General features: G+C 46.7%; 1 pseudogene; it reads left to right on the forward strand.

The window, feature by feature from the left end:
* Window positions 1-14910: 14910 nt before the first annotated feature.
* LOC141584181 (nucleoplasmin-2 pseudogene) lies at window positions 14911-16209 on the forward strand (annotated as a pseudogene).
* The last annotated feature ends 897 nt before the right edge of the window (window positions 16210-17106 follow it).

Below are 17106 nucleotides of genomic sequence, written 5' to 3' on the forward strand. Positions count from 1 at the left end.
TTAAAGCATCAAGATATACAATGGTAATAAGAGATAATAAACCCATCAAATAAAAGAGGAATCCACAAGTCCATACTGAGATGATAGAGAGAGAGAGAGCTAGCTATTGAAAGGGAAAGCTCACTGTTACAGTAGCGCGCAACGAATAAGTGTGGATAAATGATAGAAAATCAGCTTTTGTTAACCATCATAGTAGTAATTAACTTAAGGAAGAAGCTTCAAAGGATGCTAAAACTAGTGATTGAAAGTTTGATGAATAGGATATTTATATAGTCTCAAATAAATCCTTATTTAAAACAAAGAGAAAATATGTAACCGATGGTGGAAAAACCTGACACATACCACTTGAATCGAGCCCTCAATGTTAACATCACTGGCCAACTAGAGTGCAAACGTGAAGAAGTCCAAGAATGACATCACACACAACCAGTCCTCAAAATGACGCAGACACGGCATCAATAAGCCACAAAGATGTTCCTGAGAAACATATGGTTTGCAAAGCAGCACAGAAAGTGCCTGGGGAAGGAGCAGGCCAATAGTACCAAGGCTGGGAGTGGACATGCAGAGGCCAGCAGGGTCCTCAGAAATCCCAAGGCACATCCCAAAAGCCACACGTTTAACTGACCTGTCGCATTACTCAGCCCAAGTTCAGAAAGCGTGCTAGTGCCCACAACGCCTGAGGCACCCACATCACCAGGGTCCCAGACTCTGCAGGCCAAAAGCTAAGGCCCAGTCTCCATCAGCTCAGGCTCCCAAAGGTGTCTCAACCCCCATGAAGGCTCACGAGCAGAGGCCACCATCTGTTCATGTGAGGACAGAAGGACTGGTGTCTTTCAGAGTTGCCATCTGCATGGGCCTGGTGTCCTTTCTGTGGCATTTGTAAATAAACCTCAGGCAGGAGGCTGAGGCAGGGGCTCTCCAGCCATGCTGAGAGAAGGGGAGGGGACCTGTGGCATCATGAGGAAGGGTGGCCTTGTGTTTTGTTTTTTTTGTTTTGTTTTTGAAACAGGGTCTTGCTGTGTTTCCCAGGCTGGAATGCAGTGGCGTGATCTCTGCTCACTGCAGCCTCAGCCTCCCAGGCTCAAGCCATCCTCTCAACTCCCCACTCCAAGTAGCTGAGACTACAGGTGTGTACCACCACACCCAGGTAATTTTTATTTTTTGTAGAGATGGGTTCTCACTGTGTTGCCCAGGCTGGTCTTGAACTCCTGGGCTCAAGCAATCCTCCAGTCCTGGCCTCCCAAAGTGCTGGGATTCCAGGTAGGAGCCAGCGCACCCAGTGCAGCCTGTGTTTCTTCACCTCTCAACTGGGAAGCATCTCTGCACACTGTCTAAATACTGCAAAGAGCAGACAGAGGAAGAGAGCAGCATTTATATTCTAATAATGGCCGCAAAACAAACTCATGGTTTTAGGTGGGGTGTGGAGGTTCACACCTCTAATCTCAGCATTTTGGGAGGCCAAGGTGGGAGGATCCTCTGAGACCAGGAGTTCAAGACCAGCCTGGCTGACACGGTGAAACCCAATCTCTACTACAAATGCAAAAATTAGCCAGGCATGATAGTGGGCACCTGTAATCCCAGCTACTCAGGAAGCTGAGGCAGGAAAATTGCTTGAACCCAGGAGGCAGAGGTTGCAGTGAGTCGAGATCCTGCCACTGCACTCCAGCCTGGGCAATAGAGCAAAACTCTGACTAAAAAAAAATAAAAAAAAATTAAAAAAATTCTGCAAAGCATTGAATTGGCCTGAAGACTGTTTGCTCTGCCCTGTTAAAGGGAAGAGGATGAGAGGGGGGAAAAAAAGGATTAAAAAGTGCCAGCAACTTTGGAAAATAAATCACTGCTGTTTAGATTCTTGCCCTGTAATCGACATTCCCAGTTGCGCTTCCAGAGGTCTGGCCAGGCCGGTGCTCGGCGCTGCCTGATACCTCCTACCTCCTGGCTGGTTTATCTTGTAAAGGGAATATTTGGAAAATGTTACACCCTCTTCTGCAAGTGCTCAGTGACTCTATTCAGCATAGCTCCTAGCTCTCGTGGAGAGCTGGGGTGAGGGGGGTGGGGACACAGGCATTAGAACCCTTAACACTAGGAAGTTCCTCTACTGTACCTGGTCACACCTCAGGTTAGACCATGTCCTGATGTCCTTTGGCTAAAATAGAGAGCCTGCCAGACTGTGACATTTCAGTGTAAAGACAAGGCTTGTTTCAAATATTTTGAGTAACTTTTTCCACCCAATAAATTTGTCTTGAATACTCTGAATCCTCTCCCCTGTGTATGCCCAGGGCAGTCAAATTCTTCCTAGGCCCCAGGGAATGAGGCCTTGCTGCCCTCTGGTCAAGGCAGGTCCAATTCTTCTGTCCCTCTGAGTGTCACCACTGTCCTGCATTCTTAAGGCCATGAAGAGGGAGAAGACAGCCCCTCCAGCCACCAGGAGCCTTCTGTTCTGAGTATGTTGGCCCAGGGCTCAGAAGTAAACAGGAAAGCTGGGTGCAGTGGCTCACACCTGTCATCCCACTTTGGGAGGCTGAGGCGGGTGGATCACCTGAGGTCAGGAGTTCAAGACCAGCCTGACCTACATGGTGAAACCCTGTCTCTACTAAATACAAAAAATTAGCGGGGCATGGAGGTGCGTACCTGTAATCCCAGCTACTTGGGAGGCTGAGGCAGGAGAATCACTTGAACCTGGGAAGTGGACCTTGCAGTGAGCCAACAGCATGCCACTGCACTCAGCTTGGGCAATAAGAGTGAAACTCTGTCTCAAAAAAAACATAAAATAAAAAAATAAAAAGCATTTGCTTCCGCTAATAATAATAACGACAACAACAATATCAGCAAATATTCTACTGCTTATGCTGCCCCAGGCCTACACTAAGCACCTTCCATGTCACCTCATTTAATCCTTGCACTACTCCCGTAGGACTGGTGTGGCTATGCTATGCCCATGTTTCAGAGAAGACTAAATGTTAGTGAACCTGCCTAGTCTCCCAGTGAGGCGGAATCCACTTTTCAAGGCTTTAACATTCCAACTCCTCCAAGAGTCCCTGGCCTTGAATGGGGGACAGTGGCCATACATGATGGAGGTTCATCAGGTCACTTGTTGCCCCACAAGGTTGATCGGGGGTATCTTTTTTTTTTTCTTCTTCTTTTTTTGAGATGAAGTCTTGCACTGTCACCTAAGCAGGAGTGCAATGGCTTAATCTCGACTCACTGCAACCTCCGCCTCCTGGGTTCACTTGATTCTCCTGCCTCAGCCTCCAAGTAGCTGGGATTACAGGCACACACCACCACGCCCAGCTAATTTTTTTGTAATTTTAGTAGAGACGGGGGTTTCACTGTGTTGGCCAGACTGGTCTCGAACTCCTGACCTCAGGTGACCTGCCCACCTCGGCCTCCCAAAGTGCTGGGACTACAGGTGTGAGCCGCCACGCCAGGCCAGATCTGGGGTATCTTTATTCTCCTCCCCACGCAACACCCCATCTCAACGCCCTCACCCCAGGAAGCCTCCCCCTCCAACTGTACCAGAACCCACTGACCAAGCCCCCACCACCAAGTCCTCCCTGGTTCTCTCAGTATTCAAAGTGTGACCCACAGAGCAGCAGTCCGGGCACCTCGTGGGGGGACGCAGACTCTCCAAACCTCCCCCAAATGCACGTTTTAACAAGACTCCAGGTGGCCCCAGTGTACCTAGGGGCTCTGTAGTTGGTTTCTTCCTGTTGTAAAGGAAATGAAAAGCTCTCAGGACCCCAATTCACGATGGCAACAGGAAAAATATTAAGCTAGAAGCTGAGTCAGGCAAGCAGCTGCCTTTCTGTTTGCTCCTAAGCAGATAGCTACAGATAAAAGGTTAAATATCCCCACAGGCAGTTACTCTCTCTTGGCTGTATGTAAAGCACCAGTTTACAGAGTGCTGGAGGAAACGAACTGATTGTTCTCTGCCTGCTCCTTTTCTCTTGCAGCAAGTAGAGTCCCATGCCCTTCCCCTTTCCCCTCCAGCCCAACACTGAAACCCTCAACATCATCTTTGGAGAAAGGCATAGACCACAGACTGTTTCTGCGATTCCGTGTTTCTTCCTCCCAGGATGCCCTTAACCTTAGCAAAATAAACTTCTCGGTTGATTGAGACCTGTCTCCATGCTCTTTGGCTAACACTGTATACAGCTGAGTCGTTGATGGTCACGGTTTCCTACAGTCCTGGAATCGTTTCTTAGGCAGCCGCTTTGTCTTTCTGGAGACATCCTAAGCGCTTTCATTTGTCCAAATCACCCAAGACTGTCTAAACTGCCTACTGGTTGGAGTATAGAGTAGAGCTGGTGATTTGGAGTCCTTGCCCCCAGCATGATCATCAGAAGCCCCGCTGAATGTTGGCCGAACTGTCACTATAATGCCAGTGGCTCCATGGCTTCTGAGACCCCAGCTTCCCTGCCCTTGCTGGTGTCCTGAAGGTGCATAAAGGAACACTTGTCTAAGGGGGAGCCTCAGGGAAGACCTTGCCGTGAGGCTCATGAAAGAAGCGAACACTTGGACTTTTTATGCTAGAAGAACCCAGCCCCAACTCTGGAATTCTCCCCTGGGGCTGCCTCTCTGGCCCCACAGCTCAGGTGTCCCAGACACATCCAGGGCTCAGTGCATTCTTGGCGGCACAGCCTCGCTGAGTCAAAGGGGAAGGCGCCTCCCGCAGGCTCTGGAATTTCAGAGTCCGTGAACGAGTCTCTAGGAATCCTGCGGTCTCTGCTGGCTACTGCCAAGTCCGCACATTGTACTTCTCTCCTGACCTCTCAGGCAGCGCTCTGTCTTCTTAATCACCCCTTTAACATGTGCATCGGCCCTCAAAGAAAAACTACGTATTTACTCTTTCTCCCTTCCTGTGAGAGCGGTGGGGCCCACCCCTGCCTGCTGGTCGCAGTTTCTGTGACTCACTGTGGGAGGCAGGGAAGGATTTGTGGTCTTTGGAATGCAGGTGTGGGCCGCGCCTCCAGAACGGCTTGCTGATAAGGGAGAGTTGTGGGAAGGCAGGGCTGTTAAGTAACAGCACGTCGTGGGGGGTTCGTGTGTGGTATGTGTGGGTGTGTGTGGGTGTGTGTGGTATGGGGGGTGTGCAGTGAGCATGTGATGTTGGGGGGTATGTGTGTGGTACATGGTGTGTGCATAGTGTGTGGTGTATGGTATAACGTGTGTGTGCATGGTGTGTGGTCTGTGTGTGGAGGTGGGAGGTGTATGTGTGAAGTATATGTGTGTGGTATATGGTGTGTGAGTGCGTGTGTATGTTGTACCATGTGTGTGGTGTATGTGTGAAGTATATGTGTGTGGTATATGGTGTGTGAGTGCATGTGTATGTTGTACCATGTGTGTGGTATGTGTGTGTATGTGTGAAGTATATGTGTGTGGTATATGGTGTGTGAGTGTGTGTGTATGTTTTACCATGTGTGTGGGGTGTGTGTGTATGTGTGAAGTATATGTGTGTGGTATATGGTGTGTGAGTGTGTGTGAATGTTGTACCGTGTGTGCATGGTGTGTGGTGTGTGTGCATGTGTGAAGTATGTGTGTGGTATATGCCTGTGCACAGTGTGCATGGTGTGTGTTTGTATGTGTGTGGTGGGGGTGTATGGGGTGTATGTGGTATCTCTGTGTGTGTGATGTAAGAGGGTGTATGGGTGTGTGTGTGTGTGTGTGTGTGTGTGATGAGGGGTAAATGTGGTATGGGGTGTCCACATGTGTGCTATGTGGTGTGGGGGTGCATATGGTGAGTGAGGGGTGTGGTGTGTGCCTGCTCCTCCTTCAGCCCCTTGGAGGAGAGGGCCTTCTGTGCTCTGGTAGCCTTTGGCAGGGCCAGAGTGCCAGAACATTCTCTCTTAATGAGTGTCTGCTAGTCTATTGGGTGCAGCCCCAGGCTTGCCCTTGCAGAGAATGTACCTCCTCATGGTGGGTGCAGTTGGCATCAGAGTGCCTTGCCCAGTTCTCCAAGAAGGCCGGTCCCAGGCTTTCAGGGTGTGGGTCTGGAGGTGGCCTCAAGTCAAGCCAGGGAGGCTAGCCTCAGCCTCAGTATGACCCCAGCTCAAGGACAAGGGGCCTTGGGTCTGTGCGGGCCTCTGCACTCACTTACCTGTGCAAAGCCCTCAAGCCTTGGTCCACGTCCAGACCAGACAGCCCAAGATCAAGGAGAGGGCGGATGCCAGAACTTCCTTTCCCTTCTCCGTTTGGGAGCTGCTGTTGTAATAGGTTACGAGTGTGAATTCTGGAGCTAGTCTTCTGCTTCCAATCTTAGTAGATAGAGTCTTGAGGCAAGTTAATCTCTCTGTGCCTCAGTTTCTTCCCCTATAAAGTGGACAACAGTAGCATCCACCTCATAGAGTAGTTGTGAGGAGTAGAAGGATTAGTTCATGTGAGCAGCTTAGAACAGTAGCTGGCATATAGTAAGCTAACCATTATTGTTGGGAACATGAATCAATGTCCTAGAGTATGGCAGGGATGGGATAAGGGAGGCATTTCCGCTCTCCAAAATCCCGGAGACAAAGTTCCTCCAAAGACGTTTCTATACTGTTGAAATGAAAGACCCGCAGGACACTTCCTGTTCTTGGGGGTACATTTTTAGATAGCATGTTAGCAAAGGCCTAATGCTACTTAAGAGGAAGACATTACCTTAGGGAAAAATAACAAACCTATGGGCCATTATTCAGGCCTAAGTACTTTCCATTTTTAGAATTAACTCCATGGTCTCTAAAATTAAGAGTATCAGGCCGGGTGCAGTAGCTCACACCTGTAATCTCAGCACTTGAGGAGGCCGAGGCAGGTGAATCACTTGAGGTCAGGAGCTCAAGATCAGCTTAGCCAACATGGTGAAACCTCATCTACTAAAAATACAAAAATTCGCCGGGCATGGTGGCAGGCACCTGTATGTAATCCCAGCGATTCAGGAGGCTGAGCCAGAAGAATCGCTTGAACCCAAGAGGCAGATGGAGGTGGAGGTTGCCATGAGCCGAGATCACACCACCGCCCTCCAGCCTGGGCAACAGAGCGAGACTCCGTCTCAAAAATCAATCAATAAACAAACAAATAAATAAATCTATGTAACTAGAAAATGCAACACTATATTAATCATTTGTACATCCATTCATTCATTTATTAAACAAGCATTCATTTATTATGCCAAGTTTTATGCCAAGTTTTATGTTAGATTGGTATTTAGACTATAAGGATGTGAGAGAAATATGGCCCTGTCTTAATGTGACCATAAGCAATCTACAACACTTTACATTATAATAGGTCCATAAAAGAAGAAATATAGAAGATATCATAACATATTTACATCAGGATCTGTTAACTAGTTGGAAATTATAAAAGCACTTCTTCTAACACCCCCAAACACAAACAAGCTCTCTTTTGAGAAGTTCAGAAGCACATTCATAACTCAGTTGGGGGTAATTTGGAGGTTTATAGCCAGACAAGCCAAACAACAGAAATCATTTGCAAAAAGGAAAGAACCGTATCTCCTCAGGCAAATGATTTCTCGAGGTGGCAATGTGAAACAAAAGAATTCAAAAATAGAACAGCGTTCCCTTTCATAAGCACTGTTTACTATTATACCACATAGTCACATAAACTCAGTGTGTACTTCTTGTACCAAGAAAATGTACTGCTTTCATTAAACAAAAAGAACACTCTAGTTCTTTAGAGGAAAGGAATTGTTGTCACATAAAACTTACCGCCTAGCAACAAAACAGCAACTCATCACACCTTTCCTCCAGCCATGGACAGCCTCACCCTCTTGCCTGCTTATTCCTCTGGACTCCAGAGTTCTTTTAATAGTATCCGTGATTGGAATAACTGAATTTTAAGTCTTAAACACCAGTCAGTATAAAGTCCTGCCAATTGCTAAGCATTTAATCATACAGTCACAGCTTCTGAAATGGCCGCATTATAAAGCAAGAAAACCATGGGGCTGGGTTTCGTTTTCCCTTCTTTCTCCTATCCTGAAAACCTCACAGGCCGTGTCCTGAGACACTGTCTCTGCCAGGAGCGCCGGATGGTCCTTCTCTGGCTTTCATGTTTAGTGTGAAGACGGAATCATGCAACATAGCCCTTCTTTTCAGAGTCTAAACCCATTGTAAAAACCCAAGTCCGTTTCAATGCCAGATTCATTTCATTGCCTATTGCTAAATCCGAATGAGCAACTCATCTCACTTTCAAATGTTATGTCTAACAGAACCATTGGCCACGATGTTTGGAAGTGAGTTGCTAACCAACATTCTATAGAACAGTGTATTCAGTGATATGACTCACAGATAAATTACTTCACCCTCACAGACCTCAAACTGGGTGTGCCCCTTGCTGTAGATTGACTCAGTGCTTAACCCTTTCAAGTACAGGGAAATTCTCACCAGTCTTCTTTTTCCACAAAGTCTCATACATTTCTGAGTGGGGGCAAGGGTGTCTATAGAAAGCAGAAACAGAGAAAACGGCAGGACATAGGGCACTACTGCCTCTTAGAGTATGATTTGCTGTTCCTCAGTACTATAGGTTTCAACCATCAACAGGGGCAGTGATTCTAGGGAAATGTTAATTTCAGCAGTTCCACAATTAGACATAAAAACAGGAATAACTCTTTCATCTCTCATGATATGGGCAGATTTACTCTCTCGAGTTCAATATTCCATGAGATTAGACATGTCATCCTGTGCCATGTGTCACCCTTTTGGAAACGGGCTTTAAAATGTGTTTTTCTTTGTCACCATTCCAAGGTCTCAAACCCCTAATGCCAGCTGAAGTCCTGAATAGGAGGAAGAGGTCTGGACACTCCACTCTGCGTATGTTCCGCCTAAATGTCTGTACACGTTCTCTTGCACAAATGCACAGGGATCTCTCTGTGACATCAGTGTCAATATACAGCAGCAGTCATCAAGGACAGATTCCAGGTGCCCCCATTTCTTTGTGATTTGATGATCTGTCATTTTCTTCCAATCTTCTTTCCCTCAACTTAAGATCAGTTTTGTTGTTGTTGTTGTTGTTGTTGTTTGTTGTTTTGAGCTGGAGTCTCGATCTGTCGCCCAGATCGGAGTGTAATGTCGCCATCTCAGCTCACTGCAACCTTTGCCTCCTGGGTTCAAGCAATTCTCCTGCCTCAGCCTCCTGAGTAGCTGGGATTACAGGTGCCTGCCACCACGCCCAGCTATTAAAATCAGTTTTAATAGACATTCAATAACTTGTGGTCACAGCAAAGGCAAAAATATTTCATCTGGGCTCTGAAATGTGGGCTTTTTTTTTTTTTTTTTTGAGACAGTCTCTCTCTGTCACCCAGGTTGGATTGCAGTGGTGCGATCTCGGCTCACTGCTACCTCCGCCACCGCCTGAGTTCAAGTGATTCTCCTGCCTCGGTCTCCCCAGTAGCTGGGATTACAAGTGCACACCACCACACTTGGCTAATTTTTGTATTTTTAGTAGAGACAGAGTTTCACCATGTTGGCCAGGCCAGTCTCAAACTCCTGACCTTGGTAATCCACCCGCCTTGGCCTCCCAAAGTGCTGTGATGACATGCATGAGCTCCTGGCATAGCATAGTCTTAATACTGTTAATGGCTTATGATTTCTGCAAGAATTAAGAAGAACTTAGAGTCATAAGCCGACCCAAGAAACTGGAAAAGTTGTTTTAAGGGATGCATTTACTTCTTCATCACCTAAGCCCCTAGATGTGTTGACTATGCCCCAGACCCCACCATGAAGCGAGGCTCTGCCTCCTGGAACACTTTCTCAGGCCAGCACCAAGGGGCTCAGGGTGGAAGGGCATTGCCTTGGAGACACCTTGACTCTCTTTCTTCCTTCTGGATGACCTCAGGCAAGTTTCTTCATGTCTCTTACTCTCAGGTTTCTTTTCTATAAAAATTAAGATGATCACAATCCCTATCTCTATTTGTACAGGCTAAGTAAATCACACTGATAACATTCTTAGTACAGTGCCTGGCATGTGCTAAGTGCTCAGGAAACACTGATTGTGATTCATAAGAAGTGCACTGTGGTTTGGAATTATCAAGTGAAACCTGGGCTTTGAGAGTAGGAGTGCTGGCCAGTTTGGTTTGTGGTTTACTCAGGCTGCCACACACAATTCCACAGACCGGGAGGCTCAAACAACAGAAATCTATCTGCTCATCATTCTGTCAAATAGAAGTCTGAGACGAAGGTGTCCACAAGATTGGTTTCTTTTGAGGTCTCTCACTTTGGCTTGCAGGTAACCATCTCTTCCTATGTCTTCACATGGTCGTCTCCCCATACCTGTCTGTCCAGATTTCCTCTTCTTCTAAATGCACAAGTCGTATTGGATTAGTGCACACCTAATGATCTTTAATTACCTATTTGAAGACCCACATATAGTCACATTGCTACATACTGGGGAGTTAGGGTTTTCTCATCTTAATTCTTATCAGAGGATTTTGTGTGGGTGGGTGGGTTGGGGGGATTCAACCAATTCAACCCTTAACAGTTTATACATCTATATAGTTTGCTTGGGACTTTTCAGGAAAATTAGATGGGACTGGGTGCAATGGCTCACGCCTGTAATCCCAGCACTTTGGGAGGCCGAGGCTGGCAGATCACCTGAGATCGGGAGTTCGAGACCAGTCTGGCCAACATGATGAAACCCTGTCTCTACTAAAAATACAAAATTAGCCGGGCATGGTGGCATGTAATCCATGCCTGTAATTACATGCCTGTAATCCCAGCTGCTTGGGAGGCTGAGGTGGGAGACTCCATGGAACCCGGGAGGCGGAGGTTGCAGTGAGCTGACATTAAGCCACTGAACTCCAGTCTGGGCAATAAGAGTGAAACTCCATCTGAAAGGAAAAAAAAGGAAAGAAAGAAAATGAGATGGGCTTTGATGAGACCAGGAAAAGGCATGCTCTCCGCCCTGCCCTGGCCACCCACCAACTCTGCTCAGGCTTGGCCCCACTGGCACAGGTTGTTATAGGGGCTCTCCTAACACCGCACGGCTACCAAAATGCACAGCCCTGTGGGTTATGTGCTAATTTGTATCTCCTCAGATTCCTATGTTGAAATCCTAACACCCGATGCTTCAGAATGTGACCTTATTTGGATTGTGATAGGGTCTATAGAGAGGCAGTCAAGCTTAAAATGAGGTCACTCGAGTGGGCTCTATTCCAAAATGCCTGGTGTCATAAAGGTGAAATTGGGGTTCGGAAACATACATAGAGGAAGAGGATGGGAAGACAACGACAGAGCAGCCATCTAGAGGGCAGAGGGAGAGGCCTGGACGGATCCTTCCTCAAACCTCAGGAGGAGCCCACCTGTCCACACTTCCATCCAAGACTTCTTTTTAAAAAATACAGGCAGGGTCTTGTTCTGTTTTCCTGGCTGGTCTCAAACTCCTGACCTCCAGTGATCCTCCCTCCTTGGCCTCCCAAAGGGCTGGGATTATAGGTGTGAGCCTCTGCACCCAGCAAGTCCCAGGCTTCTACCCCTAGAAGATGAGAAAATACATTTCTAGTGTGTCATCCACCTGGTCTGTGGTACTTTGTTATGGCGACGCTAGCAAACAAACATACCATGCTTTCTTCATGTATTTGACAACCATTTTATCGGTTTCTCTGGTATGTTGGGCCTGAAGACACAATGAATGATAATACACATTTTCCACCTTTAAGCAGCTTGTATAGTTGGCCAGGCATGCTGGCTTAGGCCCGTAATCCCAGGACTTTGGGAGGTCAAGATGGGCAGATTACCTGAGGTCAAGAGTTCAAGACCAGCCCGGCCAACACAGTGAAACCCTGTCTCTACTAAAAATACAAAATTATCTGGGCATGGTGATGCATGCCTGTAATCCCAGGTACTTGGGAGGCTGAGGCAGGAGAATTGCTTGAACCCGGAAGGCAGAGGTTGTGGTAAGCTGAGATCGTGCCATTGCACTCCAGCCTGGGCGACAAAAGTGAAACTCCATCTCAAAAAAGGAAAAAGAAGCTTGTAGACTCTTCAGGGGAATAATTACATTTAAAAAATCATTTGGGTTCAATGTGGCTGGTATTCCATCACCTTATAAGTTGGGAAATACATTTTCTGCTTTTATTTTAATTTTGCAGCAAAACGCTGACTTTTGCTAAGAAGAAGTCACTCTTCAGGGTTAGGGGAATGTTAGGCCGCCCTCAAGCCTCCTCTCCAAGTCACCTAACTCCTAATCCAATTCAACTGCCCCCTAATTTTCCCTCTGCACAGGATCAGAGAGTCTTGGGGAAGGTAAATCAGATCTTATCACAGCTCAACCCATCCCCTCTCTGGCTTGAAGCACTTCAGTGACTTCCCATTTTCCAAGGATAAGTCAGATTCCATAACACATATGCCCTGGCGCAGTCTCCAGCCTCTGCCCTGCTGGCTTTTTCCCATCCCAGAAACGTTGGCCTCTCTTGTGCCTGCATCTCTCTTCCCCTCTCTGCTGACCTGGTTCATCTACAACCCTCTAGATCATAGTTTATTCATCCTTTCTTCTAGGGAGCTTTCCTTGAGCACCCAGCTTAAAACAAATCTCCCTTACAATAACTCTAGCACTACGTGCAGCAAGTACATCTTCTTATCACGGTTACAATGTTTCCATTATTTGTGCATTGATTTGATAACTCTAAGCTCATGACAGCATGTTCATATTCCTACACTAAAATATCCTTAGTGCTCCAATACACGGTGAGAACTCAAACAATATTGGTTAAGTGAATCAATGAGTAAATGAGTGAATGGGTAATCCTAACCCTTAGAATTTCTGACTGGGGAAGCAGTTATAGTATTTGAAAAACAGGGCCAGGTGTAGTGGCTCACACCCGTAGTCCCAGACTTTGGGATGCTCAGGCAGGTGGATCACTTGAGTGTTCGAAACCAGCTTGGACAACATGGAATAGAGTAAGTAGACTAAGTAGAGAAAAACCTTGTCTCTACTAAAAATACAAAAAATTAGCCAGGCATGGTGGTGCCTATCTGCAGTCCCAGCTACCTGGGGAAGCTGAGGAGGGAGGATCGCTTGAGCCTAGGAGGTCGATGCTGCAGTGAGCTGAGCTCATGCCACTGCATTCCAACCTGGGCTACAGATGGAAACCCTGTCTCCAAAACAAACAAATAAACAAATAGAAAAGAAAAACCGTAAAGTACTAGTGAATACAGGTAACTGTATACACATGTGAGTGCTATTGTGGCCACAAATTTTTTGCAAAGTTATTTGTCACCGAGCAGCTCATTTTATCTGTGAAAATTAAACTTCTTCCATAACACTTTGAATACATTTCCCAAATATTTACTTAACATTCTATTCGTTAGAAAATCTCTCACTCCACTTTCAAAGAATTTTTTGTTTTAGAGACAGAGTCTCAGTGCGTCACCCAGGCTGATGTGCAGTAGTGCCACACTTTCAAAGAAAAAAAAAGAGAGGGAAAGAGATCACATGGGGTATTTCTGGAAGCATTCCCAAGGAACTTCTCACCACTGGTTGCACTTTTCAATTTGGGGCCATGTCAGCATATCACATATCTTAAAAAACCAAAGGCCGACTTCTAAGTAGCGAGCTGTGGAGGGGCCTCAGCGGACAGGAATGAGGATGTCACTGATGACCTAAAGCTGCTGTAAGATGCTGACCACGCTGGGAGCTGTGAACCGAGGGGCTGTGGGGATGAGCTGTGAGTGAGGCTCACCCTACTTGGGCCGGTGGGGGCTGGGCTCCACCCACAGACACACCTGGAGGGGCAGGACACGGGTACTGCAGCCGACAGGTAGAGTCCATTCACCGTGCGCTGCTGGGCCATGGCCTCCTGGGCCAGGCCTTTGATGTTCTCTGAGCTTTCCTTCCTGTGGTCCTCACCCAAAAACAGGGGAGAGAGCAGAGGCAGGAAAGGATCAGCTGCCCACAGGCACAGTTCAGCCTGCCCGCCCTGGCACAGCGCACCGTGCCTAATAGATGCTGTCAGCTTCTTCCTCCTGCTGCAAGGCCGACTAGAACTCAGCTTTGCTCTCACAGACCCAAGCAACAAGGTGGTGGCTGCCAGATCTCCCCAGAAAGGAAGACAGCCAGAGTGTGGAGGTGAGGAATAGGGGGTCCCCATCAGGCCAGGACTCTCAAGAGAGACAGGAATGCCACTGGCTTCTGAAAAAGTTACTTGTGTGTACGACATTTAACCTGGTCAACTCCTAAGCACGAAACACCAGCAGCAGCAACACTCCGGGACTGTGAGTGTGGGGAATTCACACTGGAGAAAAACCCTACAAATGTAAGGAATGTGGGAAAGCCTTCTCCTGGATTTCACAGCTTAATATACATCACAGGATTCACACTGGAGAGAAACCATATAATTGTAAGGAATGTGGGAAAACTTTCAGTTCCCACACAGGCATTAATACTCATCGAAAAATTCATACTGGAGAAAAACCTTATAAATGTAATAACTGTGAGAAAGCCTTCAACCAAAGTTCAGCTTTAATTCAGCACCAGAGAATTCATACTGGAGAGAAACCATGTAACTGTAAAGTGTGTGGGAAAGCCTTCAGACAGAGTTCATCCCTTGTGACACACATGAGAATTCATACGGGGGAAAAACCTTGTAAACGTAAAGAATGTGGGAAGGCTTTTAGTGAGAGCTCATCTCTTACTAATCATCAGAGGACGCATAATTGAGAAAAACTGTATAAAAAAATGCATGTGGGAACTGAAGCTTATTCCATACTGAATATCAAAGAATTCATTCTGGGGAAAAAGTGATGAAGAGTAGTTAATTGTGGGTAAAACTTCAGAGTTAGACCTCATCAAACATTGGAGACTTCATGATGCAGGGTAACCTTAAGAATACTAGGAAAGCTTCTGTAAAATGTTTATTCATATGTTCTTAAGTTAAGAAATTGAGAATTTTTTAAATTGCAGGGTTAGTATTTGATTTTCTAGCGATGTATGATAACAGCTACCAGCTTTGTGGGCATCACTGGGAAGCCTGCTGTTTATGTAAAAGTACAGCCATAAAATCCAGACTTCAGATAAATCTAGGATTCTATTTTTTGAAACTGTTATGCAAGCCAGTGGTACTAGAAGGAATGTTTTAGAAAAGAAACATGAGGCCGGGCGCGGTGGCTCACGCCTGTAATCCCAGCACTTTGGAAGGCCAAGGCGGGTGGGTCACGAGGTCAAGAGATCGAGACCATCCTGATCAACATGGTGAAACCCCGTCTCTACTAAAAACACACACACAAAAAAATTAGCTGGGCATGGTGGCTCGTGCCTGTAATCCCAGCTACTCAGGAGGCTGAGGCAGGAGAATTGCCTGAACCCAGGAGGCGGAGGTTGCAGTGAGCCGAGATCGCGCCATTGCACTCCAGCCTGGGTAACAAGAGTGAAACTCCGACTCAAAAAAAAAAGAAAAGAAAAGAAAAGAAAAGAAACATGAACAGGTGACCTGTAGCTACCTGACTGTCACTAACATGTTTTTTAATGTCTTAAAGCAGATTCTGTACTTCATGGGAAGACTTTGAATTGTTTCTCTGCTTTCTAAGCCATTCACCCGAGAAGAAAATCACTCCATAAACTATGCAGACATATTAAAAAAAAAAAAAAAGTGCCTCCTGCCTCCAGGAAACCGGGAGGACAAGAAGACGCGGCCGATCACCATGGCCTCGCTCCCGGCCTCAGTCCTCCCTGTGGTCACCGTGACTGGAGTACAGCTTTCTCCCCCGGTTACTTTCCAGCTCTGGGCTGGCTCAGGACCTGTGTTCCTCAGTGGCCAGGCGCGTTACGAAACCTGGGAGGAGGAGGAGGAAGAAGAAGGGGAAGCGGAGGAGGAGGAAGAGGAGGAGGAGGAGGATGTAGATATATCTCTGGAGGAGGAATCCCCTGTCAAACAAGGCAAAAGGCTGGTGCCCCAGAAGCAGACGAGCGTGGCTAAGAAAAAAAAAAAAGCTGGAAAAAGAACCAGAGGAAGTAAGATCCAGCATCAGAGACAAGAGCCCTGAGAAGAAAGCCAAAGCCACACCCAGATCCCAAAAGCCAGGATTCAAGAAAGGAGGGGCTATGCCTTGGGGACCGCGATGCAGAGTGGGCCTGCCCCGGCCTGTGCTGCAGGGATGGAGCACCCCTGCCCCACCCCTGCATTTGTCTGAATGTGACAGGGGTGTTGTGGGGGCAACACGAGAGCCCCTCACCCCCACCCTCCACTTTGAGGAGGCCTCAAGCGAAGACCCCCACCTCAGGCCACAGTAAAGTTGTTTGGTCAGGAAAAAAAAAAAAAAAATACCAGCAAGGCTCACTGCAGCCTTGAATTCCTGGGCTCAAGTAATCCTCCCTCCTCAGCCTCCCACAGAAAAATTTTAAGTAATTCTAATCTATTTTTTTAAAAAACAACTAAACACCAATTGACCCTTGACAAACCACCGGATTTCATTGCTGGACTAAGAAGTTTCTAGACCTTCTGGATTTAATTGAATATTGAATGAGTGTCGATGAACCATAGGGCAAAGGGCGTCTGCTCCGCAGTTGATCTATGAAATGTTTAATGGGTTGTACTGGTGTACAGAGGATTATGAGTCCAGAGGCCCAGCCCTGCAGGAGTTCGTAATCTGCCACGATGCAGGCGAGTGTAAACAAATGGTACAGCGCGGCAAGGTCAGTGCCACCAGCGGAATGTGCAAAACACGATCAACTTCACACAGCCCATGGAAAACGTAAGACTCTTACACCGTGACCCGAACTCTCCACATTTCCATAGTGTTGTGATTCGAGAATGAAATATACCGAATAGAACAAGACTTAATTCCCTTGATAGTCCACTAATTTCATAGTTGTCCTTCCTTACCTTTTAGAAAAAGGGAGCTATTATGTTTCCTTATGTTGCTAGCTTTTGTGAAAAAAATCACCCTCTCTTCCGGTCATGACCTTGTCCTTGTCTCCGTCTTCTGTTCACCTCTGCCTCCCTGTAATGTATAATTATTTTTTAACTTGTGGTTGCTCTTTTGGCACTGGGTTCCCTAAGGGAGATGAATTAATATTTGTTAAATCCCCTGATTTTTGTGTGAATCCTCCTTGATCCCTAGCTTTTATAGAAATAGAAAATAAGCAATTTAAGAGTTTGGAGAAATGAGGAAGTCAGAATCCTGATGT

Source organism: Saimiri boliviensis, chromosome 4 (assembly GCF_048565385.1).
Source record: "Saimiri boliviensis isolate mSaiBol1 chromosome 4, mSaiBol1.pri, whole genome shotgun sequence".
NCBI classification, from domain to species: Eukaryota; Metazoa; Chordata; class Mammalia; order Primates; family Cebidae; genus Saimiri; species Saimiri boliviensis.